General features: G+C 54.3%; 1 long non-coding RNA gene across 2 annotated transcripts; it reads right to left on the reverse strand.

Moving 5' to 3' along the window:
* Positions 1-16,950: 16,950 nt before the first annotated feature.
* LOC140694269 (uncharacterized) lies at positions 16,951-23,769 on the reverse strand. 2 transcript variants are annotated; one of them, XR_012070010.1, is made up of 3 exons: positions 23,692-23,769; positions 19,757-19,918; positions 16,951-17,055 (listed from the first exon to the last, which is right to left on the reverse strand). It is a non-coding gene; the product is annotated as an uncharacterized lncRNA (long non-coding RNA). The 2 variants fall into 2 exon arrangements; XR_012070009.1 differs by lacking the exon at positions 23,692-23,769 and adding an exon at positions 21,758-21,831.
* Positions 23,770-27,829: the final 4,060 nt, after the last annotated feature.

Here is a 27,829-nt window from a genome sequence, read left to right on the forward strand (position 1 = left end):
CTGCCCTGAAATACGCAAGTCCAGCCCTCCCTGGAGAAACCATATAAATGTAACAGATGTAAGAAAAGCAGTAGCCAGAGAGCCAATCTTTATGCATACCAAAGAACTCACATGATAGAGAAACTTAATGTTCACAACCAATGTAAAAAAGCTCTCATTGATCATAAGAACATATTCTCATTGCTGAGCAGACAGGTCTATAACGACTCTGGGTGAGCCTTCATCCAAGCTCCAGCCCTGGGTGCACACAAGAAAATGATAAATAGGAATAATCTCTAAAACACAAAAGAAGGAAAAGCATTATTTTATTTGGAGAAGAAAGCTCTTAGCTTGCACAAAATAATTCTTAGTGGAGAATCAATTCAGTCAATTACACGTTGGGTTTCTATTCCTCACACAGTGACACTTGCAGGACATTGGAGGATTCTCACTGCAGGAAACACTGTCAGTGTCATAAGTGGAAGAGGGTCTTCAGTGATCACTCATTCCTCAGTCAACTTTTGTGATCTCACACTGCAGAGATGGCAATGTTTCAGTCAATGTGACAAGGCCATCAGCTGGAATCCGTGTCAGAAAACATACTGAAAAGACAGGCTACGAAGACTCCTTTAGCATACCGCTGGGCGTTGGACTTTTGCTAATGATCTATTATTTTAACTTATAAGGTAAAGACGGGATTCCAAAATGTTCCTGGAAATGCTGAAGGAAATTTTGGAAACAAGTAATAATCAAGAAGATAAATCAACTGCAATCGATTCATACTTGCCTACATGCCTACAGTAAGAGTTGTTGCTGAATTTGTCTTGTCAAAACCATGGAACATTATGATGAATGAAAATGGAATATTTTTTTCCTTCAATAATTTATTACTAGTAATCCTTTAGTCAATTCCTATAGTTAATGAAATAATAAACACTATTACAAAGATATACATCAATCAGAAGATAACTTTGAATGGTTCTGGAAATTGTGATGCCAAAAATAATGTCTTTAATATTAATTATATATATGGATGTGTGTATGTATATACATATGTATTTAATATTTATGTGTATATACAAAAATCACAAGAATGAGAGATAATTCTGATAAAAGAAAATTGAAGTGTATTTTAAATTTTTGAGGGGGCTCCCACACCAGCCCTCACAGGCTCCCTCTTCCGCCAGCTCCCCCCTGCCCCCTCCACACCCACCCATATACGGGAGCTCAGCCACCGGCCTGGTCATCTGCCTCGGGTTGCCTTGCTGCTGAACAGCACACATGTGAAATTAAAAAAAAAAATCACCCCAAGAAAATGCCCTCTGTGCAAGCTAAAAATGAATGAATGAATTAATATGTCTGTCTGTCTGTCTGTCTGTCTGTCTATAAATATCTCTCTCTCCCATGTGCTCCTCACACCCCGGGACCCGCGAGGGGGCGCGGGCTCCGGCCGAGGGGCCTCTCCGGCCGGCGCGGCTCCCCCGGCCTCCCCGGGCGCGCTGAGCTCAGCGCCGCAGCCGCTCGCAGCAGCTCCTTCCCCGAAAGCCACGGCGCGGGGGCCGCTGACCGACCGTGTGAGTGGGGACGCGGGCCACCACCGAGGTGTGTGCGGGCTCAAGATCCAAGCCGCAGCGCCACCGCCGCCACCGCGCCCGGGGAGGCGGTTGTGGAGACCGAGCCCGAGACGACGCAGCGCAGCGACAGCAGACGGCGCGGCCCCGGCCCCGGCCCCGCGCGCCGCCCCGTCCCCGCCGCCGCCTCCGCGCGGCGCCGCCCGCCCGCCCGCCCGGCGCGCGCCTTCAGAGCCCCGTCCGCACCGCCCTCCCCCGGGTCCCCGGGCCCCCGCCCGGACCCTACGCCTTCTCCTCCGGGGTTGCTCAGCCTAACCCCTTCCCTCCCACCGAGCAGGGCTGCACAAAAGTAAAAGAAAAACAGAATGGGAGAAAGGCTTTGCTTTTCTTGTTCCCTTTGGCCGGGTGGCCGTGCTGAAACGGTCAGGTCTTTTTGTCCCCAGCCCAAGCTCACAGTCACCTGGGGAGCTCCCGAGGGGCTGGAGTCTGTGAGAGCGGGTTGAAAACTAGCAGAGCTCCACAGAGCCCGACCAGGGCGTCTGCACCGCCGCCCGATCCCGCGGAGGGATCGTCCTCCTCCAGCCGCCTCCCTCGCTCTGCGTTTCTCTTCCAACCCCCGACCTCCTCCGCTCTCCGGCCGAGCCCGCTGCCCAGCGCCAGCTCCATCCTCCACCTGCCCCCTGGCTCCTCGGTCCCCGGCCAGACCAGCGATGAGACGTGAGGCAGGAGGGGGATTTGCGAGGGGACCTGCCTGCTTCCCACTCCCGTGGCTCCCTGCCCGCTGCCTCCTCCTGCCTCCTGCTTCCCTCCTGCGCCTTTCTGACGCTCCCTAGTCGCCTCTGGTGTGCGTCTGAGTGTGCTTTTGAAAAATTGCTCCTTGCTTTTGCAACCCTGAAGCCAAAGTGGGGTGATGGGGGCACCTAAAAGAGAAGCGGGATGTTAAAAAGGCAAGAGACTGTAGATTTGCAACACTGGACGACCAGCGGAGCACCCTGGCTCATCTGATCTCTGCGCCAGGTGAGGACCTTCCCGGTTTTAGAGCAAGACTCTCATTGTTCTCAGTGCCCCCTATTTCCTCCGGGTTTAGGATCCAAGGAGTCCCAGGAAAATGTTCTCCCCCTGGGCAGTAGCAAGGGGGTATCAGGGTGGTAGCTGGGGGGAACCTCTCAAGAAGAAGCAACCATTGCTCCCATCTCAGTTTTGGTAGCTGGGTGGAGGTCCGGGTTGAAAGTAAAAGTTCCCCAAATCCTGGTGGGTTTAGGTGAAGGGGATTCCAGGGTAAAGTCAGAGCTGGGAGATCCTGCCAAGTGTGCATCCCCTTCAGTATCTGCCTCCCATCCCTTGCCAGCTCCACAAGTTTAATTTTTAAACAGTAACAAGGAGTCAGTCCTAGAGGGTGGAGACTGGCAGTAAAATTTCACAGAACTCTGAGACCGGCAATGAGTCATTCCCTGACTTAACTTGTCATCGTTGTTGCTGAGAGATGAGTGGGAAAGTGGGACATAGAAGAATGTTGCAGAAGTGGGAAGGGTTCCTTTTTCACGACCCCATAGTACAGCAAGGTGTACGTACATACACTTGATCTTGTAACCGCAAAGAATTTCCCCAAGGAGATGCATTTCATAGCTCTTCCCTGAACATGCTCACTCCTTGCTTTTGATGAAATAGTCCTAAGAACAAGCTGGGAGATAGGTGTGTTTGGCAGGGGATCAGAGGTCCCAGCACTACGGTTTCAGAGACGGAAAAGATGAGATTGTGACCCTCAGCAAGGCCTGCCTCCCCTACCTGGGGATCCCCAGAATTCCACATGCTGCTCACATCTGTACCCCTGTGGTGTCTACCACCCCAGGAGGGCAGGACCCTGTGCTGTCGGCATCACTGCTCTACCCTGGGAACCTGGCACACAGTAGGTATTCAGCAAATCATCATTGAATGAACAGTAATACTGGGTCCAGTTTCTGTGGGTGTCTGTCCCCCCAGTTCAGGGACCCCTCAGGGCCCACCTCACAACTGACATGAAAATAATGGCATCACCAGGAACAACGGCAGTTCCTCAGAATAAGTGGGCTTTTCCAAGCACTCTCCACCTGTTGCAAAGGCCTCCCAGCAGGGAGGTGGGCTGTGAGGGGCAGCACTGCACTCGCCACTGTGACAAGAAGAAAGCCAAGGGCCGCAGAGAGGAGTGCCTTTCCAGTGTCACTGCTCACATTCCCAACTTTTGGGAGACTGGAGGCTTTTCTGCTCTATTCTGGACCTGAAGCCCCAATCCTGAGTGGACATGCCTCCCTCTCTGGAGCAAGGAACCACTAAGTGACCTGTCACTTGTCACCAAGCAGAGGGATTCATCCCAGCTCATCATGCTAACTGCAGATTGGGCTAATAGCAGGATCCTGTGGGAGACATCACACTCTCCCAAACTGGAAACAGGCGAACAGCCCACAGGTTTCCTGGAGAGGATGGTCACATGGCCTCGATCTGGCCAATCAGCATTTTCCATCCTCCCTGGCCACTGGGATTGGCTTAGGGCTGGGCACCAGCCCAATCAGGCTCCACAGAGGTCAGGCCTTGGTGCTGGAATCCTGGGGGAAGAGAAGTTCTATTTCACTTGGGAGTTGAGGGGTGGTGGTGTCAGCCTGTGGCAGTTGGTGGCTGTCTTGCTCTCATAAAGGCAGAGCCGTGTGAAGTTGGCACCAGTGGCAGAGCCCAGAGGTGGGGAAGGATGACTTCTGCCGATGTCTCTGAGCACCAGGTACAGCCCTGCCTGAAGCTGTCTCCCTGTGGATGTCTCCGTTAAGCAAGTCACTCTCTCCTGCCCGGTTTGCTTCTTTAAGCCACTTTGGTTTTCTGTCACTGGTTTAAAAAAACAAAAACAAAAACAAAAACAAAAACAAAAACAAAACTATTCTTTCAAGTTGGCTAAATGGAGACCCTAGAACTGCAACAGTGTGGTGACAGGGAATGATGTGGCTAATAGACTCCAGAGGCTTCTGTTCAAATAAAGGATTGTAACTGACAAGGGAGAGTAAACATGGCCTCAGGGAACAGATTTGCTAGTGGCAGCTCCCAGTTCCTGGATATTAGTGCGCACACACTCAGCCGGGTCTCAGCTCTGCTGTCACACCTGCTAACCCACACCTCTCTTCTCCCACCTGCCCGGCCTCGGGGCTGGACACCCCAGGGCACTTGGAACAGCCCAGGGCTTTGTGTTGTCATTTACACAGGGTGCCCCCACGTCTGAGGGTGAGGGTGATTGGTCCCAGTTTACAGAGGAGAAAACAGACTAGAGGGGCTCGCTGGTGAGCTGTGGGGGTGGGTCTCCAACCTACCATCTGACCTATGACTTCAGAGTGGACAGCCTCCCCACCCTTAGCCAGGATGCTTGCTAAGCCTAGGGGCTCAGGAGTCCTGCTCCGTCCAGCACTCCACCTGGAGGAGAGGGTGGGGAGCGGAGGGGTGGGCTCTTCTCTCTACAACACTCACCCCTGCAGGGACTCATGTGTGACACCACAGACTGTAGTTCCTTTCTTATGACCTGGGCCTCCTTGGCCAGGTGTGAGAGGCGCCTTGACATGTGGGCACTGCAGTCCATGGGCGCACATGTGAGCAGGTGCACCTGTGACTGAGGGAACAGCCCCCCAGGTTAAAGCCCCCCATGCTCAGATGATTACATTCTGGAAGTGAGGGGTGCCCAGGGGTCAGGGGGCCAATTCTCACCTTGGGGGCAAATTGTTGTCATCCAGGGGGATGATATTTTAAATTAAATTACACATTTTCAATCCAATAGTCAAGCCCCTTTCTCAGCAGCTTTGTAGCCTCTCAGCTTTTACTCCTCTCTGGGACCACGTTCTTAGCTTCAAATTGAGTCCCATTATGGACATAAACATATCCCTTTCATGTGTCACCTTCAGAGTAAGAGACCACCGCCAACTCCCTTCCCTTCCCCTTGTCAACACCTCCACACAGGAAGTGAGGCTCTTTTGAAGCAGTTGTGCTGATGTGTGAGCTAAAGATTTAGAATGACCAGGCTAGGAGGGGCCTGCCCCACATGTCGGGGGGGGTGGGGGTGGGCGGGTAGCTGGTGATGATTTACCTATAAAACCTCAGCTGGTATCAGGCAGTGACAACAGAGTGGCAACCAAGGGCTGAGCAGGTGCAGAATAAGCGGATTCAATGTGTTTACGCAGCCACCTCTGGGATGGCGGCCCCGGAGCATGACTACAAGTGTGGAAGGTGGAGGGCCCCCAGAGCCTGTACCCCTACCTTCTGAAACTCAGGGTTGAGGTGTATCTTTGAAATCAGAAAACTGGGGTTCAAAGCTTCCACCATCACTTGCTCAATTATTCAAAGCAAATGAGCTTCAGTTTTCTCATGTGTGAAATCGGAACATTGAAGCCTCTCCCTCTGTATATATATCACATTTTCTTCATCCATTCGTCTGTCGATGGACACAGGTTGTTTCCATATCTTGGTTATTGTAAAGAATGCTGCAGTGAACATGAGGGCACTATTCTCTCCTTAAAATAGTGATTACATCCCCTTTGGCTATATTCCCAGAAGTGGAACTGCTGGATCATACGGGAGTTCTATTTTTGAATTTTTGAGGGAACTCCATACTGGTTTCCACAGTGATGGCACCAGTTTACATTCCCACCAACAGCGCGTGAGTTTCCCTTTTCCCCACACCCCCGCCAGCACTCGTCATCTCTTGTGTTTTGATGACAGCCATCCTGACAGGTGGGAGGGGATATCGCACTGTGGTATTGATTTGCATCTCCTTGATGATGAATGATGTTGAGCGCCTTTTCATGTACCTGTTGGACATGTGTGTGTTTTCTTTAGAAAGATGTATTCAGTTCCTCTGCCCCCTTTTTGACTCAGATTGCTTGTTTCTGCTGTTGAACTGTGAGAGTTCCTTATATGTTTTGGGTGTCAACCCCTTATCAGATATATGGTCTGAAAGTACTTTCTCCTCGTCTGTCTGTTACCCTGACCTCTGCTTTCTGGATGACGGGGGTCCAGGCACTCGGGAATCATCACTTCTCACACGTGTTTCCAGTAGTGGGTGGGTGGGGGCTGTGTTCTGATAAAACTGCAGAGCTGTGGGTCACCATCCCCTCTTCCAGGAGTTGGGCTCTCAGGAGTACAGTGTGGGCAGGGATGTTTCCCTGAAGTCATGTGTCTGATAGTCACGTGGCCTGGAGCTTACATCTTCTGGCCCGGTTGTGATGGGGCAATTTGCAAAGGGAGGACCTTGCAGCTAAAACACTGAGCAGGTGCTTGTGTGCCTTGTTGGAAGGACCTGGAAACCATGTTGTGTGGAACAGGGACTTCCCCAGGTCACAAGGCTCAGTTCAGACTTCTGGGATGCCGAGGCCTGCTCCGAGCCACTGTCGCTGAGGAGGGAAGGGCCTCAGGCCGGAGGGAGGAGCTTCTGGACTGCACTTGCCCTGCTTGTCAAGGGTCAGCTCTGGTGACATGCAGCACCTAGCTTAGCTTTGGGCCTGTAAGAGGAGAGATTCTTGGGGGAGGGCTGGCTTTTTCCTCTGACTGGGGGCCTACTGTGTGCCAAGCACAGCAGTCCTCTGAGTCAGTGCTGGAAAGCCAGGCACAGAGAGGTAGGGGAAAGCCTCCAGGCCACGCGGCGGTAGGGGCAGCACTGGGGTCTAATGCAGACCTGACGCCCAGCCCACACTCTCTCCTTTCCCAGGACCGTGGTGATCCCACATGTTGGGATCCCCTGAGAGGGTGTGGGCCCTGGGACCTTCCCTGCTAACATGCCAGGAGCCTTAAGAGGGGGGTCGGGGTAATTCCTGAGTCCATGATGCCCAGAGGATGCTCTCAGCGAGGGGCCCAGCACACACTGGGCCGAATCCTAGCTCTGTCCTGAGTCACTATCCTCCCTGCCTCAATTCTGCCCACACAGGGCTGGAACAAGCAGCCACTTTACAAGCTTCTAAGGAACCTCCAGGATACTGGAAGCAGCACCCGCACACAGGGAGCGCCGTGGGGTCAGCTGCACTTGTCTCCTTGTCTTTTTCTCGCCTCTTTGCTGGATGAGGAGGAGTCCCAGCAGGGCCCTGGCTTGTCCCGATTCTCATGCCCTCTCATGGCCCAGCAGGGGGTGGTGTCCAGGCTGGACTCTGTCCTCTGCTCCTTCTGGGCACCCTCACGCCCTGCACCTTGGCTGCCTGGACACTGTCTTCCAGGGGCCTCTGTGTGCTTCACCACGCACCTGGCATTCCCCAATTCTGGGCTATTCCAGTGCCCTCTGGCCCTGGGCCTCACACCGACTCCGTGCTGAGTGGAAGTGCACTGATGGACATGCTGGGCCTCCTGGACTGTCTGGGGGAGCCCGATATCCCCGTCTTGCTCATGGCCCAGAGAGACCAAAGTGGTGAGAGGGTGTGTCTCCATTCACGTGGATTTGCTCAGAGATTCTTAGCAATGTGAGGGACAAAAGGATGACATGAACACAGGAGAGCGGGGTGGAGGGGATGTCAGCAGAGCATGAGGAGGGGGCGATCCCGGGCTGGTCTCATAACCCCCTCAGCCTTGGCTTTCTCCTCTTTAAAGTGGGACAGACTATTGTGAGGTGAGCGGGATCCTGACCCATGGCCAGACACTGTCCTACACGCCTAAGAGAAGCTCACTGACTCCTCGTGGAAATCTGTGGTGCAGGGACAGGCGTTATCACCCATTCCTGCAGAAGAAGTAACTGAGGCACAGAGAGGACAGGTGAGGTGACCACCCCAAGTTACACAGCCCAGGCCGTCTGGTTCCAGTGTCCAGGCTCATGGTCGGTGCCCACTCTGGGTGTCCCCCCTCCCTTCACCCTCCAGTGGGACCCACGGCCGCAGCCTCATCTCAGTGTGATTGTTCATGGGGAGCAGGGTGGGGGCACTGAGGGCCCCTTTCTCTGAGCGCTGCTTTCCCAGGAGGCTCAAGGGGTTGGTTGTATTCACTGCTGGACCCCCAGGCCTGGCCCCAGGCCAGCCACCCTGCAAGGCCTGAATCAATGATTATTGAGTAAATACCTGAACATCTGCATGTACCTGCGTGGTGCCCCATTTCCTCATCTCCACAGCACACCTGGCTGCACGGCTGATACTTCTTGTCATCAGGCCTCTTCCAGGGAGAGTCAAGGGGACCAGAGCTGTTCAGCTGGGGACAGCTAGCCTCAGGGGCCCTGTGGCTGCCCCAAGCCTCTCCTGGCCTGTCCCAGGACAATCCACAGGGAGGCCCAGCCAGCTTCCAGGAACAGCAATGAGGTCCTCACCCCAGGGGTGTGGAGTAGGTGCTGAGTGACTCTGCATCTGATGGGGCCCTGGGGGTCAGGCTGCTTTCAACATCCATTCCAGGACTACACCCCTGCTGGCAGCACGGAGCTGGTCATAAAGGACACAGGCCCTGGGGCCAAGGTTATAGCAGGTCCCTGCTCCCTCTCTGTGCCTCAGTGTCCTCATCTGTAACAGAGAACTAGTAACAGGGCCATGGAGGGGCTCACTGAGACCCTCCTCTGTGGCCTTGGGTGGACACTGCCCTCCCTGTGCCTCAGTGTCCTTGTCTGTAACACAGAATTAGTAGCATTTTTCTTAGCCCCTTTGGCACATTTTTCTAAGTCACTTTCCATATTGGGCCCAGGGCTCTCACAGAGCTCACAGATTGGAGAGGTAATCAGAGTGAGGTCCCAACCCTGGGGGTGCCAGGGGAGGACAGAGGGGCTGCAGGAGGGACTTGGAATCCAGAAGAGCTTCATGGAGGAGGTGAGGTCTGAGCTGTGTCCCCAAGGATGAGCTGTCATCTGGCTGAGGCCTGGCACAGAGCAGGACCCATGTACATGGTGAATGAGGGTGTGAATGAATGAATGAACATCCCTCTAACAAAGAGTGAGGGGGCAGCCCCCCAGGCCAAAGCAGGAAACACAGGGCACCCTGGGGGAGCAGAGGGCGGGGCTGTACTGTGATGCCTGCCTCACCCTTTATGGGTGTCTTGCCACCACTTTACCCTGTGCTCTGGTGGATTGGGAGCCCTTGCCTCTCCTCTGCTCCAGGATGCTGCTCTTCATTCCCAGCAACACCCGCCTGTGCCACCAAGTGGACCTGGACCTGTCTTGTGGGAGATTGTGAAGAGGGTTTTGGTGTGCAGTCCAAGACTGAAGTGGGAGGGAGAGGTTGATAGGGACCTCCAGAGGGGATCATGGGCTGGGAGACATCGTAGGGGTGGGGAAGGCAGAGCCTCAGGGCGAAGGATCCTGCTAGTGGTGGCTCCTTCACGAGGGGCTTCACAGGGAGGAAGCAATCATGGGGTAAAGGCAGAGCTCAGTTTGGGGCTCACTGACCTGGAAGAGCTCATCACAGAGACGTCCAGAGGAGCTGGATGTAGGGGACAAAGGAGCCACTGATGTCAGGGTCAGAGCCTGAGACCCAGATGAGTGGGGCAGTGGTGCAGAAGAAGGGGCTTGAGGATGTCAAGATACTCACTCATTGGGACCTCAGGGCGGAGATCTTCGTGTTCACTTCACAGCTGCCTGGTGCCTAACAGAGCAGGGCTTAGGGAGGTCATTCAGTAGACACGTGCTGACAAGCCAGGTTCTCCTGTTTCCACATTAAGTCCCTGGTGTGGAGCCAGCTGGCACTCTCTAGAGGAATAGGGTCCCATCCCTGGACTCTCTGTATGCCTGGAGCCTAGTGGCACTTTACCTCCCACTCCCCACTGCATGACCCTTTGCACACCTGCATTTCTACAAGATATAAAACATCTTCTCTTAGTGTGTGTTTACTCTATGAAAACTCATTGCCTCAGGAACACAGGCAATGCCCTTATCAAAGTGGTAAAGCCTGTTGTTCAGGGAAGCCCCTGACAGATCCCACAACCAACCAGGTACCTGTGCCTGAACTGATCATGCAGCCCCCTCCTCCTTGTGTGCACAGAACCCCCAATAACAGATCCCACACACCTACCCTTGGCGCTCATGCAGGCACCTCTTGTCTGTGGGGCCCGATGTGGCCTATAGCAGTGTCCCTATTAAACTTTCCTAAACCCTTCTCAGACCCTGGTAATTCTTTACCAACCCAAGTAACTAGCTCGCCATTGTGCCCACAACACCTGAGACAGAATTGGCTAAATTTTACAGACTAGTGATGCAGGTTATTTAGCTAGAAAGGTGAGATTAATGCTTACAAATAAAAAACAACACACATACTCAAGGTGGGACAAAGAACCCACAAGGACATCTAAGATCCTCCACGTGCATCCCACTGTGGCCTCAGGGCTTTTGCACTGGCTGCCCTTTCAGCCAGGAACTCTCTCCCTCTGCTTCTAAAACACCTCCAGGTATCTGCTCAAATGTCCTCCCTGACCTTATTTTTCTCCATGGAACTTATCACCGCCGGACATTGTGTATATTTTACTTATTTTTCTCTGTGTCCCCCACCAGGCTGTCTGCTGTATGAGAATGGAGACCTGCCTGCTTCACTCCCTGCTGTGCCCGGTATCTGGAACCCGCCCAGCATACAGTAGGTCCTCAGCGAATGTATGCCAGGTGTGTGATCACTGTAGGCCACAGACAAATTCTTCCCAGCAGTGATGATAAGAGTCATTCTTTCTCTACTTACTGAGCCCTACTGTGTGCTGGATACTGACCTGGGTGGGAGGCCCACAGTGGGTGAGACATAGTGAGCACACAACATGTTAGGAGGGACACGTGCTCTGGAGAGCACACAGGGCTGGGGGAAGTCAGGAGTGCAGGAGTGGTGGAGAAGAGGGCCGGTGGAGACAGTGGTGGCAGGGGAGACAGAGAGTTGGGGCCCAGGTCGTGCAGGGCTCGATGGCTCCCGTGAGGGCATTTCCTCTGGGCAGCGGAACCACGGCTGGGTGCGGAGCAGTGGCCGCATCCTGAATGCGATGCAGGAAATGAAGTGGGTGTCTGCTGGGGAGATGTGCGTGGAGGAGGCTGTCCCTGTAGACTGTGCAGGCAGGGAAGGCTCCTCTGAGGAGGTGACATCTGAGGGGAGCCCTTGTATGGACCGTGTTTCTACCTTCTGCAGACTGGATGCCTTCATCTGTCCTGCAGGCCTAGGCGGGACATGCCCTGTTCTCAGTCACCTGGACTTGGCCTCCTGCCTCCCTTGTGGGCCCTCTCACCCCAGGAGGAGTCCTTCTTCAAGGTCTAACCCCCACCTTTTCCACTGGAATTGGACTCACACTAAGCTAGTGTCCACCTGCCCAGCTCACCCAGAGACAAGTCCAGACACTTGGGGTCGCCATTCCACCCTAGAACCCATGAAGTTACTCAACTGGCCAGTCCTCAGCCTGCTCACCTGCCTCACCTTTCCCTCCTGCAGTAACCCCGTGACAGCCCCTGTCCACAGCGCCCTGAGCCTCCGCTCCTGGCCCCGGGCTTCCCCCCGGGGTGTGACCCCGCGTGGGGTGCCGGCCCGCCGCCAGTCCGGTGAGTAGACACTGCCTTTTCAATGGCAGTTGTCTCCTGATCTCTTGGCCTTCCTGAACCTTAGATTTTCTACTAAAATAATCTATTTCAAACCAGCCTGCGAGCCTTTTTGCAGACACTTAGAGTAAACAAATGAAGAACAAAAGACTTGTATAACTTTTTATATCGTCAACAAGTTTAATATTTTAATATAAATTAGAATTTCTTTCCCTCATAAAATCATACGCTCCTTGAGGGTGGAGGAGACATAAACATTATGTGGACAGGACCTGCGAAGTCCTAAATATCTGTCTTCCCAAACTGAGGACTCAGGCCCAGGCTTGACCAAGTCCTGCCTTCACACTGTGAGTGGAGTTTCATTGGTTTTGAAATTAAGCTTTTACACTTAGCTTAGTAGAGAAGTTGTCGGTTTCAAACTAATCTTTCCAGTAATAACCAAGTTACACCACTGGTGAGCCTCCCTGTTCCCTGAGTAAATCAGTTAGATCCACAGATGTCAGCAGGGAAGGGGTCAGTAGAGAGTATTTACACACACACTGCGTCTTTGGGAGACAGTGGGGCTGCACTCTGAAAGATGTCAGCTCCTGACTCATTTAGTTGGGAGCATCCATCTTCACATGTTGGATTTCCAGAGAAGTGTCCAGAGGGGAGAGTGGACTGGAGCCGGGCTTGGCTGTCACCCACGGAAGGGAGGACTGGAAACCTCAGGCAGCTGTGGTCCTGGGAGCAGCCTGATCCGGGGGCACCACTAGCAGTGTCCCCTCCTAGACTGCTGTCCTGCTTAGAGGCAGGCCCAGCTGCTGTAACAGAGAAACAGGGAGAGGTGGCCCTGGGTCAAAAGTGACAGTTCTGTAGGGTAGGTGCATCTGCGAACACAGGTGCAGCAGGACGACCATGGTTAATGACACTGCATCGTGTCGGGGACACTCACCAGGAGAGTAGCCTTGAGATGCCCCCACCACAAAAAGTGAGAAATGGGTGAGGAGGTGGGTGTGTTAATTAGCTTGCAGATAGTAATCTTTTCACCATGTATGTACACACCGAAACTTCATCTTGTACTCCTTAAATTCACGGAATTCTTGTAAAAAAAAAAAAAAAAAAAGACGCGGTGTGGGATGTGAGTGGCCAGCATCTGGACCGTCTCTGACTTCGACAAGACAGAAATGACACACCTGCCAGGCTCAGACCCGACCTGCAAAGGGTGGCAGCTTTTGCTTCGTTGTTCTTGGAAACCAGCCGGCAGGCTGGGGGGAAACCCGGCAGCCACACGGAGGCGGAGGCCCGGCCACCGGCCGCGCTGCGCCCGGGATGGCGGCCCCTGTGGGCAAGGCCTCCGCTGAGGTCCCGGCGGCGGAGAGGAGCCGCCCCCGGGCCTGCCCGCCCCGTGCAGCCCGGCGGGGTAAATGAGGGTTGCTTTAAACCGCTGAGCTTAGGGGCGGCTGGTTTCAGGACAGCAGGTTCATGAACGCCGCCCCGCCCTCGCCCCCGCCTGCTCCGGGTCCTCAGACTCCCCTCACCTTTTCAGATTGGGGTTTGTGCCCCGCAGAGCCACAGGCTGAGATCACCCCATGTGACAGGGTTTGGAGGTGCAGAGGTTGAGTGAGGTCCTGAGGGTGGCCCCACCCGGTTGGTCTGGTGTCCTTACAGGAGAGACAGCCCCCAGAGCTGGCTCCCCGCCCCATGTGGACACAGCGAGGAGGCAGCCAGCTGGCGGCCAGGACGATTGTCATCACCAGAAAGCGACCTCGCTGGACTTTGCTGGGCCTCCCCCCACCAGAACTGTAGGAAGATGAACTTCTGCTGTCCAGGCCTCCTGGGTGGTGACCCTGGGTCGTGGTGGCTTTTCCAGCCTTGGCAGCTCTGCACACACTCCCTCCTGCCTGGTGCTTTGTGCACTCCTGCTCAGCGACTGTGCTCCTAACTTGGGGAGGGATAGGAGGGGCATCGGCCAGGCCCCCCTCCTTATTCCCCCCTCTGGAAGCACCTGCTCTTCCTCACAGCACGGCTCAGGCAGTAGTGTGGCTTAGATGTCCCCGTACAATGCTGCTCCCATCCTCCCAGGTAGGCACGGGGCCTGGCACACCCACCTGCTCAATTTTTAAGAAAGATGTTTTTCTTGGCCAGGAAAGTGAAGGCCCCCTCTGACCCAGAAATCCTGCTTCCAGTGTAAATGCCAGTGGAACGTGGGAGCCGGCCTAGCAGTGAGTCCCGGGCCCTGAGCAAGAACACTCCCAGCATGCCTCATCAGGGGCACAGACGAGCATGGCCCATCCACACAGGGGACACTCAGCAGCCACGGCCTCAGAGTGCGTCGCCCAGATGGCCAGTCCCCAAAGAGGGAAGTAGAACAAAAAAGCCCAGTGCTGCTGCTGAGAGGTGCCTGTCGGGGAGTCAGAAGAGGAGGCAGAACAGACACAGGACTGTCACTGAAGTCAGGGCACTGGACCCCTGGGAGAGGTTTGTTTTCTTTTACTGACTTGAGCAGTGAGGACAGTGGATCTTCAAACTATTAACAACACACACACACACACACACACATACCCCTATGTAGGTGAGTTTTTTATGTCTCCTGTGGGTTCATCAATAATTTTTAATGAAAAAAACCCACAGTTTTTCAACAAAGTACGAAGTTATTATTTTTAGAAGGGGGGACAGAGCCCCTGGTTTGCTCCTCAAAAACCCTGGCCTATTGCCACATTTGGATGAGCCTGGATGTCTGGCAGCACCCAGCCACCCCCTCGGGCCCACCAGCAGCAAATGAGTGAACAGCCAGTGGTTCCCAGTTCTCTTAGTGCAAACCCCTTGACCAGAAGGACCCGGACTCCCTCCCAGCACTTCTAGGTGGGCACCAGTGCTCACCGACACAGCCACACCACCCGGACACTGGCAGATGTCAGGGACCTGAGTGGCCAAAGAACCCTGTACTCCTTCTGCCCCAGGGCAGTGACCAGGTCAGCCCAGTACCATCAGCCAGACTCTCCAAAACAAAAGCCAGCACAGGCCGGTGAGGAAGGGTGGCCTGGAGCAGTCAGAGAGCTCTTGCTCTTTGTTTTCCTTCTCCATTTTATCACAGATATGACAGAAAAAGTAGGCAGCGCGTGTGTGTGTATTTCTTAACTCCATCTTGACCTTGCACCCCGGAGGAAGCCAGTGGCCCTGTCCTGTGAGCGGCCCTGTCCTGTGAGCTGCCCTGTCCTGTCCTGTGAGCTGCCCTGCCCTTTCCTGTGAGCTGCCCTGCCCTACCCTGTCCTGTCCTGCCCTGTCCTGTCCTGTGAGCTGTCCTGTCCTGTCCTGCCCTGTCCTGTGAGCTGTCCTGTCCTGCTGAGTGAGCTGCCCTGAGAGGGGCCCATGTGTAAGAAACGCTCACCTCCTCCACTGTCTGTGACTCCTCAGCCCCTTGGATGGTGCGGCCCCAGCTGATGTCTTGACTGCAACCTCATGAGGGACCCTAAGTCAGAACCACCCAGCCCTGTCTGCTTCTGTCCTCCAGGGACCAAGACAATAAATATTTGCTGCCAGGAGCTGTGATGCAGCGAGGGACCAGAAACACACGACGCCTCCTCCCCGCCTCTCCACCCCTCGGGGCTGTGGAGGTGAACTTATCTTCATCTGTTTACCACCTCTGCTTCCTCTGTGAGGACACGGGGTCTGTCACGGGCACTGCAGGTCCCTGGAGCTAAGGCTGACAGGGCCTCCGGGCTCAGAGACTGAAGCACAGTAAAGCAGCAATGCCAGAGGCCCCATCACTGTGGAAAGCCCCGTGTGTGAGAGGCCAGGACACACCAGCGAACAAGAATGGACCCTGAGCAGACCTTCCTGGTCCCTGCCCAACCCCACCCCTGACTGCTTGCCAAGCCACCTCAGAATGCCACTCCACCTCTAGGAGCCTCGATTTCCTCCTCAGTGGACTGGGGGTGACAGGAAGATTGAGCCCCAAGAATGTGGAAGGAGAGAAGGTGGACCCCTGGGCTGGAGAGGCTGATCAATAAAGCCGCTTCTCCCAGCACCTGCCTGAAGGTGCACTGTGAGGCTGTGAGCCCCCTCCCTGGGTGGCGCTTACAGGCAGACCTGGGTGCCCGGAGGAAAGGGCGCCTTCCCTAGTGGGTGAGGCAGCCCCAAGTGCAGGGTCTCAGCGCAGGGCCTGGCCCCGAGCAGGCTCCAGGAGTCGTGTGTTGTGTGAGTCCACCTCACATGCTGACAGCACGGTCACATATAAGCCAAGGACGGCATGTTAGGAGGACACCCGGGAAACCCATGGTGCATCCTTGCTGGTCCTAGGACAGAAGAAGCAATGCAGGACACAGAGATGGGGTAGACAGGACTCAGGCAGAAGATGCCTGTGTGTGCATGTGTCCGTGGCATCACCATGGACTGGGCAGCAGGCGGCGGGAGCAGTTCAGAGCCCTCTGGTTTCCTGCTCGGGAGGACAAGAACTAGGAACAGGATGACTTTCCAAACTGGCGTGAATGTGTGTGAGGTCATGGAAGCAGTCTCATACCTGTTAGCTCATGTCCAGGGGTCTGACCACATCAGGAGCCAGGATGAGGCTTCACATGTGCTCACGCTGAGGCCAGAGGTGTCTTAGTCTGAGCTGCCCGAGACCCACCCTGCTCCGCACCCAGCCGTGGTTCCGCTGCCCAGAGGAAATGCCCTCACGGGAGCCATCGAGCCCTGCACGACCTGGGCCCCAACTCTCTGTCTCCCCTGCCACCACTGTCTCCACCGGCCCTCTTCTCCACCACTCCTGCACTCCTGACTTCCCCCAGCCCTGTGTGCTCTCCAGAGCACGTGTCCCTCCTAACATGTTGTGTGCTCACTATGTCTCACCCACTGTGGGCCTCCCACCCAGGTCAGTATCCAGCACACAGTAGGGCTCAGTAAGTAGAGAAAGAATGACTCTTATCATCACTGCTGGGAAGAATTTGTCTGTGGCCTACAGTGATCACACACCTGGCATACATTCGCTGAGGACCTACTGTATGCTGGGCGGGTTCCAGATACCGGGCACAGCAGGGAGTGAAGCAGGCAGGTCTCCATTCTCATACAGCAGACAGCCTGGTGGGGGACACAGAGAAAAATAAGTAAAATATACACAATGTCCGGCGGTGATAAGTTCCATGGAGAAAAATAAGGTCAGGGAGGACATTTGAGCAGATACCTGGAGGTGTTTTAGAAGCAGAGGGAGAGAGTTCCTGGCTGAAAGGGCAGCCAGTGCAAAAGCCCTGAGGCCACAGTGGGATGCACGTGGAGGATCTTAGATGTCCTTGTGGGTTCTTTGTCCCACCTTGAGTATGTGTGTTGTTTTTTATTTGTAAGCATTAATCTCACCTTTCTAGCTAAATAACCTGCATCACTAGTCTGTAAAATTTAGCCAATTCTGTCTCAGGTGTTGTGGGCACAATGGCGAGCTAGTTACTTGGGTTGGTAAAGAATTACCAGGGTCTGAGAAGGGTTTAGGAAAGTTTAATAGGGACACTGCTATAGGCCACATCGGGCCCCACAGACAAGAGGTGCCTGCATGAGCGCCAAGGGTAGGTGTGTGGGATCTGTTATTGGGGGTTCTGTGCACACAAGGAGGAGGGGGCTGCATGATCAGTTCAGGCACAGGTACCTGGTTGGTTGTGGGATCTGTCAGGGGCTTCCCTGAACAACAGGCTTTACCACTTTGATAAGGGCATTGCCTGTGTTCCTGAGGCAATGAGTTTTCATAGAGTAAACACACACTAAGAGAAGATGTTTTATATCTTGTAGAAATGCAGGTGTGCAAAGGGTCATGCAGTGGGGAGTGGGAGGTAAAGTGCCACTAGGCTCCAGGCATACAGAGAGTCCAGGGATGGGACCCTATTCCTCTAGAGAGTGCCAGCTGGCTCCACACCAGGGACTTAATGTGGAAACAGGAGAACCTGGCTTGTCAGCACGTGTCTACTGAATGACCTCCCTAAGCCCTGCTCTGTTAGGCACCAGGCAGCTGTGAAGTGAACACGAAGATCTCCGCCCTGAGGTCCCAATGAGTGAGTATCTTGACATCCTCAAGCCCCTTCTTCTGCACCACTGCCCCACTCATCTGGGTCTCAGGCTCTGACCCTGACATCAGTGGCTCCTTTGTCCCCTACATCCAGCTCCTCTGGACGTCTCTGTGATGAGCTCTTCCAGGTCAGTGAGCCCCAAACTGAGCTCTGCCTTTACCCCATGATTGCTTCCTCCCTGTGAAGCCCCTCGTGAAGGAGCCACCACTAGCAGGATCCTTCGCCCTGAGGCTCTGCCTTCCCCACCCCTACGATGTCTCCCAGCCCATGATCCCCTCTGGAGGTCCCTATCAACCTCTCCCTCCCACTTCAGTCTTGGACTGCACACCAAAACCCTCTTCACAATCTCCCACAAGACAGGTCCAGGTCCACTTGGTGGCACAGGCGGGTGTTGCTGGGAATGAAGAGCAGCATCCTGGAGCAGAGGAGAGGCAAGGGCTCCCAATCCACCAGAGCACAGGGTAAAGTGGTGGCAAGACACCCATAAAGGGTGAGGCAGGCATCACAGTACAGCCCCGCCCTCTGCTCCCCCAGGGTGCCCTGTGTTTCCTGCTTTGGCCTGGGGGGCTGCCCCCTCACTCTTTGTTAGAGGGATGTTCATTCATTCATTCACACCCTCATTCACCATGTACATGGGTCCTGCTCTGTGCCAGGCCTCAGCCAGATGACAGCTCATCCTTGGGGACACAGCTCAGACCTCACCTCCTCCATGAAGCTCTTCTGGATTCCAAGTCCCTCCTGCAGCCCCTCTGTCCTCCCCTGGCACCCCCAGGGTTGGGACCTCACTCTGATTACCTCTCCAATCTGTGAGCTCTGTGAGAGCCCTGGGCCCAATATGGAAAGTGACTTAGAAAAATGTGCCAAAGGGGCTAAGAAAAATGCTACTAATTCTGTGTTACAGACAAGGACACTGAGGCACAGGGAGGGCAGTGTCCACCCAAGGCCACAGAGGAGGGTCTCAGTGAGCCCCTCCATGGCCCTGTTACTAGTTCTCTGTTACAGATGAGGACACTGAGGCACAGAGAGGGAGCAGGGACCTGCTATAACCTTGGCCCCAGGGCCTGTGTCCTTTATGACCAGCTCCGTGCTGCCAGCAGGGGTGTAGTCCTGGAATGGATGTTGAAAGCAGCCTGACCCCCAGGGCCCCATCAGATGCAGAGTCACTCAGCACCTACTCCACACCCCTGGGGTGAGGACCTCATTGCTGTTCCTGGAAGCTGGCTGGGCCTCCCTGTGGATTGTCCTGGGACAGGCCAGGAGAGGCTTGGGGCAGCCACAGGGCCCCTGAGGCTAGCTGTCCCCAGCTGAACAGCTCTGGTCCCCTTGACTCTCCCTGGAAGAGGCCTGATGACAAGAAGTATCAGCCGTGCAGCCAGGTGTGCTGTGGAGATGAGGAAATGGGGCACCACGCAGGTACATGCAGATGTTCAGGTATTTACTCAATAATCATTGATTCAGGCCTTGCAGGGTGGCTGGCCTGGGGCCAGGCCTGGGGGTCCAGCAGTGAATACAACCAACCCCTTGAGCCTCCTGGGAAAGCAGCGCTCAGAGAAAGGGGCCCTCAGTGCCCCCACCCTGCTCCCCATGAACAATCACACTGAGATGAGGCTGCGGCCGTGGGTCCCACTGGAGGGTGAAGGGAGGGGGGACACCCAGAGTGGGCACCGACCATGAGCCTGGACACTGGAACCAGACGGCCTGGGCTGTGTAACTTGGGGTGGTCACCTCACCTGTCCTCTCTGTGCCTCAGTTACTTCTTCTGCAGGAATGGGTGATAACGCCTGTCCCTGCACCACAGATTTCCACGAGGAGTCAGTGAGCTTCTCTTAGGCGTGTAGGACAGTGTCTGGCCATGGGTCAGGATCCCGCTCACCTCACAATAGTCTGTCCCACTTTAAAGAGGAGAAAGCCAAGGCTGAGGGGGTTATGAGACCAGCCCGGGATCGCCCCCTCCTCATGCTCTGCTGACATCCCCTCCACCCCGCTCTCCTGTGTTCATGTCATCCTTTTGTCCCTCACATTGCTAAGAATCTCTGAGCAAATCCACGTGAATGGAGACACACCCTCTCACCACTTTGGTCTCTCTGGGCCATGAGCAAGACGGGGATATCGGGCTCCCCCAGACAGTCCAGGAGGCCCAGCATGTCCATCAGTGCACTTCCACTCAGCACGGAGTCGGTGTGAGGCCCAGGGCCAGAGGGCACTGGAATAGCCCAGAATTGGGGAATGCCAGGTGCGTGGTGAAGCACACAGAGGCCCCTGGAAGACAGTGTCCAGGCAGCCAAGGTGCAGGGCGTGAGGGTGCCCAGAAGGAGCAGAGGACAGAGTCCAGCCTGGACACCACCCCCTGCTGGGCCATGAGAGGGCATGAGAATCGGGACAAGCCAGGGCCCTGCTGGGACTCCTCCTCATCCAGCAAAGAGGCGAGAAAAAGACAAGGAGACAAGTGCAGCTGACCCCACGGCGCTCCCTGTGTGCGGGTGCTGCTTCCAGTATCCTGGAGGTTCCTTAGAAGCTTGTAAAGTGGCTGCTTGTTCCAGCCCTGTGTGGGCAGAATTGAGGCAGGGAGGATAGTGACTCAGGACAGAGCTAGGATTCGGCCCAGTGTGTGCTGGGCCCCTCGCTGAGAGCATCCTCTGGGCATCATGGACTCAGGAATTACCCCGACCCCCCTCTTAAGGCTCCTGGCATGTTAGCAGGGAAGGTCCCAGGGCCCACACCCTCTCAGGGGATCCCAACATGTGGGATCACCACGGTCCTGGGAAAGGAGAGAGTGTGGGCTGGGCGTCAGGTCTGCATTAGACCCCAGTGCTGCCCCTACCGCCGCGTGGCCTGGAGGCTTTCCCCTACCTCTCTGTGCCTGGCTTTCCAGCACTGACTCAGAGGACTGCTGTGCTTGGCACACAGTAGGCCCCCAGTCAGAGGAAAAAGCCAGCCCTCCCCCAAGAATCTCTCCTCTTACAGGCCCAAAGCTAAGCTAGGTGCTGCATGTCACCAGAGCTGACCCTTGACAAGCAGGGCAAGTGCAGTCCAGAAGCTCCTCCCTCCGGCCTGAGGCCCTTCCCTCCTCAGCGACAGTGGCTCGGAGCAGGCCTCGGCATCCCAGAAGTCTGAACTGAGCCTTGTGACCTGGGGAAGTCCCTGTTCCACACAACATGGTTTCCAGGTCCTTCCAACAAGGCACACAAGCACCTGCTCAGTGTTTTAGCTGCAAGGTCCTCCCTTTGCAAATTGCCCCATCACAACCGGGCCAGAAGATGTAAGCTCCAGGCCACGTGACTATCAGACACATGACTTCAGGGAAACATCCCTGCCCACACTGTACTCCTGAGAGCCCAACTCCTGGAAGAGGGGATGGTGACCCACAGCTCTGCAGTTTTATCAGAACACAGCCCCCACCCACCCACTACTGGAAACACGTGTGAGAAGTGATGATTCCCGAGTGCCTGGAGCCCCGTCATCCAGAAAGCAGAGGTCAGGGTAACAGACAGACGAGGAGAAAGTACTTTCAGACCATATATCTGATAAGGGGTTGACACCCAAAACATATAAGGAACTCTCACAGTTCAACAGCAGAAACAAGCAATCTGAGTCAAAAAGGGGGCAGAGGAACTGAATACATCTTTCTAAAGAAAACACACACATGTCCAACAGGTACGTGAAAAGGCGCTCAACATCACTCATCATCAAGGAGATGCAAGTCAAAACCACAGTGCGATATCCCCTCCCACCTGTCAGGATGGCTGTCATCAAAACACAAGAGATGACGAGTGCTGGCGGGGGTGTGGGGAAAAGGGAAACTCACGCGCTGTTGGTGGGAATGTAAACTGGTGCCATCACTGTGGAAACCAGTATGGAGTTCCCTCAAAAATTCAAAAATAGAACTCCCGTATGATCCAGCAATTCCACTTCTGGGAATATAGCCAAAGGGGATGTAATCACTATTTTAAGGAGAGAATAGTGCCCTCATGTTCACTGCAGCATTCTTTACAATAACCAAGATATGGAAACAACCTGTGTCCATCGACAGACGAATGGATGAAGAAAATGTGATATATATACAGAGGGAGAGGCTTCAATGTTCCGATTTCACACATGAGAAAACTGAAGCTCATTTGCTTTGAATAATTGAGCAAGTGATGGTGGAAGCTTTGAACCCCAGTTTTCTGATTTCAAAGATACACCTCAACCCTGAGTTTCAGAAGGTAGGGGTACAGGCTCTGGGGGCCCTCCACCTTCCACACTTGTAGTCATGCTCCGGGGCCGCCATCCCAGAGGTGGCTGCGTAAACACATTGAATCCGCTTATTCTGCACCTGCTCAGCCCTTGGTTGCCACTCTGTTGTCACTGCCTGATACCAGCTGAGGTTTTATAGGTAAATCATCACCAGCTACCCGCCCACCCCCACCCCCCCCGACATGTGGGGCAGGCCCCTCCTAGCCTGGTCATTCTAAATCTTTAGCTCACACATCAGCACAACTGCTTCAAAAGAGCCTCACTTCCTGTGTGGAGGTGTTGACAAGGGGAAGGGAAGGGAGTTGGCGGTGGTCTCTTACTCTGAAGGTGACACATGAAAGGGATATGTTTATGTCCATAATGGGACTCAATTTGAAGCTAAGAACGTGGTCCCAGAGAGGAGTAAAAGCTGAGAGGCTACAAAGCTGCTGAGAAAGGGGCTTGACTATTGGATTGAAAATGTGTAATTTAATTTAAAATATCATCCCCCTGGATGACAACAATTTGCCCCCAAGGTGAGAATTGGCCCCCTGACCCCTGGGCACCCCTCACTTCCAGAATGTAATCATCTGAGCATGGGGGGCTTTAACCTGGGGGGCTGTTCCCTCAGTCACAGGTGCACCTGCTCACATGTGCGCCCATGGACTGCAGTGCCCACATGTCAAGGCGCCTCTCACACCTGGCCAAGGAGGCCCAGGTCATAAGAAAGGAACTACAGTCTGTGGTGTCACACATGAGTCCCTGCAGGGGTGAGTGTTGTAGAGAGAAGAGCCCACCCCTCCGCTCCCCACCCTCTCCTCCAGGTGGAGTGCTGGACGGAGCAGGACTCCTGAGCCCCTAGGCTTAGCAAGCATCCTGGCTAAGGGTGGGGAGGCTGTCCACTCTGAAGTCATAGGTCAGATGGTAGGTTGGAGACCCACCCCCACAGCTCACCAGCGAGCCCCTCTAGTCTGTTTTCTCCTCTGTAAACTGGGACCAATCACCCTCACCCTCAGACGTGGGGGCACCCTGTGTAAATGACAACACAAAGCCCTGGGCTGTTCCAAGTGCCCTGGGGTGTCCAGCCCCGAGGCCGGGCAGGTGGGAGAAGAGAGGTGTGGGTTAGCAGGTGTGACAGCAGAGCTGAGACCCGGCTGAGTGTGTGCGCACTAATATCCAGGAACTGGGAGCTGCCACTAGCAAATCCGTTCCCTGAGGCCATGTTTACTCTCCCTTGTCAGTTACAATCCTTTATTTGAACAGAGGTCTCTGGAGTCTATTAGCCACATCATTGCCTGTCACCACACTGTTGCAGTTCTAGGGTCTCCATTTAGCCAACTTGAAAGAATAGTTTTGTTTTTGTCTTTGTTTTTGTTTTTGTTTTTTTAAACCAGTGACAGAAAACCAAAGTGGCTTAAAGAAGCAAACCGGGCAGGAGAGAATGACTTACTTAACGGAGACATCCACAGGGAGACAGCTTCAGGCAGGGCTTTATCTGGTGCTCAGTGACATCAGCAGAAGTCATCCTTCCCCACCTCTGGGCTCTGGCACTGGTGCCATCTTCACACGGCTCTGCCTTTATGAGAGCAAGACAGCCAGCAACTGCCACAGGCTGACACCACCACCCCTCAACTCCCAAGTGAAATAGAACTTCTCTTCCCCCAGGATTCCAGCACCAAGGCCTGACCTCTGTGGAGCCTGATTGGGCTGGTGCCCAGCCCTAAGCCAATCCCAGTGGCCAGGGAGGATGGAAAATGCTGATTGGCCAGATCGAGGCCATGTGACCATCCTCTCCAGGAAAAAACGGGCTGTTCGCCCGCCCGTTTCCACAGTGGAAGAGTGTGATGTCTCCCAGAGGATCCTGCTATTAGCCCAATCTGCAGTTAGCATGATGAGCTGGGATGAATCCCTCTGCTTGGTGACAAGTGACAGGTCACTTAGTGGTTCCTTGCTCCAGAGAGGGAGGCATGTCCACTCAGGATTGAGGCTTCAGGTCCAGAATAGAGCAGAAAAGCCTCCAGTCTCCCAAAAGTTGGGAATGTGAGCAGTGACACTGGAAAGGCACTCCTCTCTGCGGCCCTTGGCTTTCTTCTTGTCACAGTGGCGAGTGCAGTGCTGCCCCTCACAGCCCACCTCCCTGCTGGGAGGCCTTTGCAACAGGTGGAGAGTGCTTGGAAAAGCCCACTTATTCTGAGGAACTGCCGTTGTTCCTGGTGATGTCATTATTTTCATGTCAGTTGTGAGGTGGGCCCTGAGGGGTCCCTGAACTGGGGGGACAGACACCCACAGAAACTGGACCCAGTACTACTGTTCATTCAATGATGATTTGCTGAGTACCTACTGTGTGCCGGGTTCCCAGGGTAGAGCAGTGATGCCGACAGCACAGGGTCCTGCCCTCCTGGGGTGGTAGACACCACAGGGGTACAGATGTGAGCAGCATGTGGAATTCTGGGGATCCCCAGGTAGGGGAGGCAGGCCTTGCTGAGGGTCACAATCTCATCTTTTCCGTCTCTGAAACCGTAGTGCTGGGACCTCTGATCCCCTGCCAAACACACCTATCTCCCAGCTTGTTCTTAGGACTATTTCATCAAAAGCAAGGAGTGAGCATGTTCAGGGAAGAGCTATGAAATGCATCTCCTTGGGGAAATTCTTTGCGGTTACAAGATCAAGTGTATGTACGTACACCTTGCTGTACTATGGGGTCGTGAAAAAGGAACCCTTCCCACTTCTGCAACAGTCTTCTATGTCCCACTTTCCCACTCATCTCTCAGCAACAACGATGACAAGTTAAGTCAGGGAATGACTCATTGCCGGTCTCAGAGTTCTGTGAAATTTTACTGCCAGTCTCCACCCTCTAGGACTGACTCCTTGTTACTGTTTAAAAATTAAACTTGTGGAGCTGGCAAGGGATGGGAGGCAGATACTGAAGGGGATGCACACTTGGCAGGATCTCCCAGCTCTGACTTTACCCTGGAATCCCCTTCACCTAAACCCACCGGGATTTGGGGAACTTTTACTTTCAACCCGGACCTCCACCCAGCTACCAAAACTGAGATGGGAGCAATGGTTGCTTCTTCTTGAGAGATTCCCCGCAACTACCACCCTGATACCCCCTTGCTACTGCCCAGGGGGAGAACATTTTCCTGGGACTCCTTGGATCCTAAACCCGGAGGAAATAGGGGGCACTGAGAACAATGAGAGTCTTGCTCTAAAACCGGGAAGGTCCTCACCTGGCGCAGAGATCAGATGAGCCAGGGTGCTCCGCTGGTCGTCCAGTGTTGCAAATCTACAGTCTCTTGCCTTTTTAACATCCCGCTTCTCTTTTAGGTGCCCCCATCACCCCACTTTGGCTTCAGGGTTGCAAAAGCAAGGAGCAATTTTTCAAAAGCACACTCAGACGCACACCAGAGGCGACTAGGGAGCGTCAGAAAGGCGCAGGAGGGAAGCAGGGGGCAGGAGGAGGCAGCGGGCAGGGAGCCACGGGAGTGGGAAGCAGGCAGGTCCCCTCGCAAATCCCCCTCCTGCCTCACGTCGCATCGCTGGTCTGGCCGGGGACCGAGGAGCCAGGGGGCAGGTGGAGGATGGAGCTGGCGCTGGGCAGCGGGCTCGGCCGGAGAGCGGAGGAGGTCGGGGGTTGGAAGAGAAACGCAGAGCGAGGGAGGCGGCTGGAGGAGGACGATCCCTCCGCGGGATCGGGCGGCGGTGCAGACGCCCTGGTCGGGCTCTGTGGAGCTCTGCTAGTTTTCAACCCGCTCTCACAGACTCCAGCCCCTCGGGAGCTCCCCAGGTGACTGTGAGCTTGGGCTGGGGACAAAAAGACCTGACCGTTTCAGCACGGCCACCCGGCCAAAGGGAACAAGAAAAGCAAAGCCTTTCTCCCATTCTGTTTTTCTTTTACTTTTGTGCAGCCCTGCTCGGTGGGAGGGAAGGGGTTAGGCTGAGCAACCCCGGAGGAGAAGGCGTAGGGTCCGGGCGGGGGCCCGGGGACCCGGGGGAGGGCGGTGCGGACGGGGCTCTGAAGGCGCGCGCCGGGCGGGCGGGCGGGCGGCGCCGCGCGGAGGCGGCGGCGGGGACGGGGCGGCGCGCGGGGCCGGGGCCGGGGCCGCGCCGTCTGCTGTCGCTGCGCTGCGTCGTCTCGGGCTCGGTCTCCACAACCGCCTCCCCGGGCGCGGTGGCGGCGGTGGCGCTGCGGCTTGGATCTTGAGCCCGCACACACCTCGGTGGTGGCCCGCGTCCCCACTCACACGGTCGGTCAGCGGCCCCCGCGCCGTGGCTTTCGGGGAAGGAGCTGCTGCGAGCGGCTGCGGCGCTGAGCTCAGCGCGCCCGGGGAGGCCGGGGGAGCCGCGCCGGCCGGAGAGGCCCCTCGGCCGGAGCCCGCGCCCCCTCGCGGGTCCCGGGGTGTGAGGAGCACATGGGAGAGAGAGATATTTATAGACAGACAGACAGACAGACAGACAGACATATTAATTCATTCATTCATTTTTAGCTTGCACAGAGGGCATTTTCTTGGGGTGATTTTTTTTTTTAATTTCACATGTGTGCTGTTCAGCAGCAAGGCAACCCGAGGCAGATGACCAGGCCGGTGGCTGAGCTCCCGTATATGGGTGGGTGTGGAGGGGGCAGGGGGGAGCTGGCGGAAGAGGGAGCCTGTGAGGGCTGGTGTGGGAGCCCCCTCAAAAATTTAAAATACACTTCAATTTTCTTTTATCAGAATTATCTCTCATTCTTGTGATTTTTGTATATACACATAAATATTAAATACATATGTATATACATACACACATCCATATATATAATTAATATTAAAGACATTATTTTTGGCATCACAATTTCCAGAACCATTCAAAGTTATCTTCTGATTGATGTATATCTTTGTAATAGTGTTTATTATTTCATTAACTATAGGAATTGACTAAAGGATTACTAGTAATAAATTATTGAAGGAAAAAAATATTCCATTTTCATTCATCATAATGTTCCATGGTTTTGACAAGACAAATTCAGCAACAACTCTTACTGTAGGCATGTAGGCAAGTATGAATCGATTGCAGTTGATTTATCTTCTTGATTATTACTTGTTTCCAAAATTTCCTTCAGCATTTCCAGGAACATTTTGGAATCCCGTCTTTACCTTATAAGTTAAAATAATAGATCATTAGCAAAAGTCCAACGCCCAGCGGTATGCTAAAGGAGTCTTCGTAGCCTGTCTTTTCAGTATGTTTTCTGACACGGATTCCAGCTGATGGCCTTGTCACATTGACTGAAACATTGCCATCTCTGCAGTGTGAGATCACAAAAGTTGACTGAGGAATGAGTGATCACTGAAGACCCTCTTCCACTTATGACACTGACAGTGTTTCCTGCAGTGAGAATCCTCCAATGTCCTGCAAGTGTCACTGTGTGAGGAATAGAAACCCAACGTGTAATTGACTGAATTGATTCTCCACTAAGAATTATTTTGTGCAAGCTAAGAGCTTTCTTCTCCAAATAAAATAATGCTTTTCCTTCTTTTGTGTTTTAGAGATTATTCCTATTTATCATTTTCTTGTGTGCACCCAGGGCTGGAGCTTGGATGAAGGCTCACCCA

The sequence above is a fragment of the Vicugna pacos genome, unplaced genomic scaffold, assembly GCF_048564905.1.
Source record: "Vicugna pacos unplaced genomic scaffold, VicPac4 scaffold_21, whole genome shotgun sequence".
In the NCBI taxonomy this organism is placed as follows: Eukaryota; Metazoa; Chordata; class Mammalia; order Artiodactyla; family Camelidae; genus Vicugna; species Vicugna pacos.